Consider the following 5493-nt stretch of genomic DNA (forward strand, 5'->3'; position numbering starts at 1 on the left):
TATATAGGACTCATATTGCAACTCTATATATATATTTATTATTATGAATTAAGCTTGACACTATAAACTTGTTACTTATATTTTAATAATTGTGATACGCATGTGTTTGTTTTAGTGTTTTAACAGGAGGAATTGTTGATAAACATTGTTAGATGTTGATAAGAATGGGCATACTTTCATTAAGGCAAGAGGCCAATAAATAGATACAATGTGTATAAAATACTGAGTAGTTAGTATGTATAGATAAAAGATACAAAAGTATAGTATAAGTATATAGTAGTCCTCTAACAAGTATAGTATAAGTATATACTAGTCCTCTAACACCCTCCCTCAAACTCACAAAAGTGGATCATAAAGCCCGAGAGTTTGTCAACCAGACGAAATCGAGAAAGCGATGATGTGCCTTAGTGAAAAGATCGACAGTCGATAGAGTGAGGAGCAACATACTGGGAAGAAGAATAGTACCTTGATTCGCTTATCGAATCGAGTTTGAACCATTTGTGTGAATTGAGAATAAATGGTGTAGACTTCAGAACGAGATCGCATTAGGTAGAGCCAGGTATATCTAGAAAAGTCATCAATGAAGCTTATGTAATAAGAGAATCCAGTGAGAGAAGAGGAAGGAGCGGGGACCCCAAACATCGAGATGTACTAGATCAAAAAGTGGAGTTGGAAAAGGGTCACTAGATGTAAAAGGAAGAGCCGAATGTTTAGCAAACTTACAACCCATACAAGAAGATAATGAGCCGAAGAGACGGAACCAAGATACCTCGAACTCAGTTAATAGTTTCAGATGAGCATTAGATACATGTCCCTAATCGAGCATGCCAACGATCTAATGAACAAGCAAGGAAAGCAACGGTGAGCGGGAGTACATATGGAAGGAGAAGTAGATCGCAGGTAGATGGAGAGACTCAAGGTGATAAAGCCCGCCAACTCTACGCCCGATCCCAATCCTCTGACCTGTAAGATGGTCCCGCAGACAGTGCGAAGAAGAAGAGATGTGATCAAACCATGATGCATGCGTCTGGTGGCAGGAAATAGATTTAAAAAGCTAAACCGGAACATGGTGAACTGAGGAATAGTAAATAAAGAAGACTGAAGGTGACCAGACTGCGTGACAGGAAGAAGACTTCCGTCAGTAGTACGAACACTAGAAAATGGGTGAGTGTTAGAATGATGAACTAAGGTAGTAGCATCCTGATCATATGGTGAGTAGCACCAGAGTCTAAAATCCATGAGGAGGAAGACATACCACAGGGCAGTTGACATAACGGAGGAAGAGCTGGATTGCATGGCACGCTGCATGGCATGTGGATGCTCTGTAAGCTTAGCAACCTCGAGGCAATATCCCGGAAGAAGTCGGGAGTCAAGGCCTCGGCCAGTAGCAGACATGAGGTGAAGAAGGAACTCCAAAAAGACCCGTTGAGGGTGGACGATCTTTGTGGATGTTGCTATTGCCGTTCTTGAAAGCTTTGGACATTGAGATTTTTGTATGACCGTGTCAGCTGCGATAGCGGCAAAAAGGAGAGGATCCGAGAGGACAACGGTGTACCTTTGGGAGTAGAGGTCGAGAAGAGCGCGAAGATGTCGCAGACCAAGAGCTGCTGTCTCGTAGAGCCAAGGCGAGATGATGAGTGCATGTAGCCTCGTTTCCTCGAGCCATAACAACTGCGCTACTAACATCATCAAAGGAGGAATTGGGTCTCGATTAAGTAATTGGCTGCGAGCAGCTCATAGTCGGGGACGGAGCGCATCGGAAACTCAAAGGTCGGCCCGTGTGCAGGCGAGGCGAATACGAGCCTTACAAACACTGCACGTCGAAACAAGTGGAAGGCTCTAAAGAGTCAAGTTGCTCTCCACAATGATCGCAATTCGCAACATATTCCCCGTCATGGGGCGCTCCGTTCTTGAACATAGGTGAGATCTCGAAAAATAGCATCTTGGCGAGCCCGAGCTGGACTGCTCAAACATGTGACGCAGATGAGTCCACTAGCTAGGGCGGTCGGGAAGATGCCCAATTTCCATCGCGAATATCAACCTACGCATGGCGGCGGATAGATAGACATTGTGCGATGATCGTCGAGTAACCCATGAAGCAAATGTCTTGTCCGGTCTCTTTAGGAGGGGAGAGTATCATCCACATGTCCAAATAACTCGTATCCAAGTAGAATGATACGTGAGAGTAGTGTACCATTCTTTATAATTGGAGCCGTTTAATTTGACATCCACGACTAAGAAAATTTGAGGTAGAAAGCCATGTGGGCAGGTTTTTGTTTTTGTTAATAAACAACTATTAGGGAAATAACATCACATGCAAAAATAAATAAATAAAAAAAACAACATCACATGCATGCTTGTCTCCCATCATGTTTGGTCGGCCCAATTAGTGGAATGTCACCATCTAGTGAATAGGAACATCCACTATCATCACATGCTAAAACAATGAATGCCATTAAGCTTGTTGACCAAAATGAAGAAAGATCGCGATCATCGCGGCCGGTAGGAAGGGGACGATCGGCTTGTACGTGGATCTCGGTGGAAGCCTCTGCCGATGAAGACTCTCGATGTCCAAGCTCACGGTCCTTGATGAAACGAGTAGGGATGGCGGTCGCACAAGAGACCCGAGACGGAAAGAGTAGGATGGTCGTCTGCAGGCTTGTATGATGGCGATGATGAGAAGAGTACACGAGGACCGAGCAAGGGGTCGAAGAACTTGGCGGCGGTGGTCGGGACCGAGGACGATGGCTCACAAAGGCGTCAGCGGCGAGTGGTGGATGATCAACGAGGAGTGAGGATCGGCGGGCCGATCGGCGTGCGGAGCCAAACTCGAGAGAGATCCGGGCCGAGGAGAAGAGCGAGAATGATGAGAACAGATCGGACTCTCAAAAGTCCAGTAGTGGACTCCGATCACGGATCACGAAAGAACATCTCGATACCATGTTAGATGTTGATAAGAATGGGCATACTTTCATTAGGGCAAGAGGCCAATAAATGAGATACAATGTGTATAAATACTGAAGTAGTTAGTATGTATAAGCGAGTAAGATACAAAAGTATAGTATAAGTATATAGTAGTCCTCTAACAAGTATAGTATAAGTATATACTAGTCCTCTAACAAACATAATTTTTATTGCAAATATGTGACTTGGTGACTCAACGATGTGTTTAGTTTGAGCTCAGCAAAATCACTTGGTTTCAACTTTCAACGTGAGATGATAGCATTTAAATTTTTCTGTGAGTAGCGCTGAAACTTTTCCTCATTTCTTTAGTTGAATTGATTTCCTTCTTAATTTGCATATTTTCTGGATGATTAAATGTGCAGGAGTTTTTCTTCTCATGAGGAATTAGTATACCAATCAATTCTTTGCCGAAGCTTTTGGGTGAGAGCACTGTGTTTTTTTATGAAGTAATGTGACGAAAGTACCTTTGTACTCTTTAAATGATACTTGCTGATTTTGTATGACATGTATATCTTTTGGTGGCACAGCCGAATTGGAGGATGGAAGCTTGAATTACAATTAGAGGTTCTGAAGGAATGAGAAGTGGACGTGCATGACTTGGTATTTGTATATATCACTCATTGCATCTTTAGTTAATCTTTCCTGTATTAAATCAGTTTGGAAATTTTATTGATCTATTTCATGATCTGGTTGGTATTAAGCTCATAGCTTGTTATAGTTCAATCTTCAAAATTGTGATATGTGCATGTGTTTGCTGTATAAATATCTGGCTTTATTATCAAGTAATTTCGAACTTGCGCCATTGTTTTCTTTTTACTGGTTTCTTTAATTTACACCATGAGTTTTGGAGATTGCTCCGATAGCATGTCAAACTCTTTAATAATTGATTTTCTTCTTTACTTATTTTTGTGAACAACGATGAGTGACAGTTTCTTATGAGTTAATTATATATAGGATGCTCTGTTTTTCTCTTTGAAATTTATAATTTTACAGAGCCTACAGTGTATTCTTTTTATTCATGTGAGCGCCAATCAAAATATCACCTGCCAATAATGAAATGTCTATTTGATATTGAACAACAGGATTAATTGGTGGATATGCAATTCCTCGCCTACATTTCGAGCAGACAGTATGCTCTCTGATGTGCCTTCCAGTTCCAGGTAGCAGAACGGGCATTATTTCTGTGGAACAATGATCATGTGCGAAATTTGATAGCCCAAAACCGGAAGGTCATTCTACCGATCATCTTCCCAGCTTTAGAGAAGAACACACAGGAGCACTGGAACCAGGCTGTGCACAAAAGCCTAACTTTGAATGTGAGGAAGCTCTTTTTGGATGCTGACGAAGAACTTTTCGAGGAATGCTTAACAAAATTCCAAGAAAACAAGGCCAAGGAAAGAGAGTTGCAAGATAAACGGGAATTAATTTGGCAACGCTTAGAAGAAATTGCAGCATCCAAAGCTGTCAGCAACGAAGCTGTACTTGTCTCTCATGTCAGATCCTCCCTTACCATTCCGAGCACTAGTCCGCGATCTCCTGTCAGCACCTGAGAGGAAACAAAGATAACATGCAGAAAAGTATACGTGCTACTGAATCCTGCAGGTTAGTTATTTCTCATTGTAAGGTTAAAAAGAAATGCCTCTTGTTTTTAGCAGACATTCATGGTTTGAAGGATGTGGCATTTTGAGGCTTCTCCGGTTAGAAGTCATTTTTGGGCATTATCGTCTTCTTACTAAGCATGAAAGAATGTATGTTTGTGTATAATCAGTATTTGTTGGGGATAGAATTTATTGCTGATTTCTCTCATTGTGTTTTTATTTGTTTTACCATCTTTTTCTGGTGCCTCATTTGTTTTCTCTTTGTTGGTGGATGGAACTCTTTTTCTTAACATGCTTTAAATTTATTTAGTTTTACTGTATTAATTTCAGGTTGTTTTGACAGTGTATATGTATACAACTGTAGATATTTTATGATCTTCTGTTTTTAGAGCCTCTCTGTTCACCTGAGAATCATTTGGAGCTTTGTATAGATTAATTTCAAAAATTGGTATCCTTTTTAGTGTTTATCTATTTTAGATGATTTATGCTGCAAATTTTATTCTCACCTGTTTGTTGATTTTTTTTTGGAAAGCCAAATGTTTTTATTTGTTTATTTATTAATTAAACAGGTGACGGGATATATTTCCTTCTGTGATGCATATAATTTTTTTTTCCTCTAAGTGACAAATAGGCGATCAAAGCGCACTCATTTAAGAGTAAGTCGAGGGCGCGATGCTGGCGTGTGAGAAAGCGAGGCTCAACGCCGACCCACACTGCCTCATCTTTGCACGGACATGGGATTCGATCTCGGGTCCTCCCAAAACGAACGCCCTCTACGCAAAGGATTCGGGATCAGATTGCACGATGGCGTTGATCAGAGTCTCTCTTTTACTCCTTTGCTTAGGGAAAGGAAAATGAATGATTTCTGATTTCCTTCCAATTTATTAAAAGAAAAACTGGTGGGTACTTTATTTATGTGTAATTGGTATGT

General features: G+C 40.9%; 1 long non-coding RNA gene across 1 annotated transcript; it reads left to right on the plus strand.

Annotated features, from left to right (window-relative positions):
* The first annotated feature begins 3326 nt into the window (after positions 1-3326).
* On the plus strand, positions 3327-4092 carry LOC120279634. The gene is made up of 3 exons (XR_005541972.1): positions 3327-3384; positions 3492-3564; positions 4047-4092. It is a non-coding gene; the product is annotated as an uncharacterized LOC120279634 (long non-coding RNA).
* The last annotated feature ends 1401 nt before the right edge of the window (positions 4093-5493 follow it).

The sequence above is a fragment of the Dioscorea cayenensis genome, chromosome 16, assembly GCF_009730915.1.
Source record: "Dioscorea cayenensis subsp. rotundata cultivar TDr96_F1 chromosome 16, TDr96_F1_v2_PseudoChromosome.rev07_lg8_w22 25.fasta, whole genome shotgun sequence".
NCBI classification, from domain to species: Eukaryota; Viridiplantae; Streptophyta; class Magnoliopsida; order Dioscoreales; family Dioscoreaceae; genus Dioscorea; species Dioscorea cayenensis.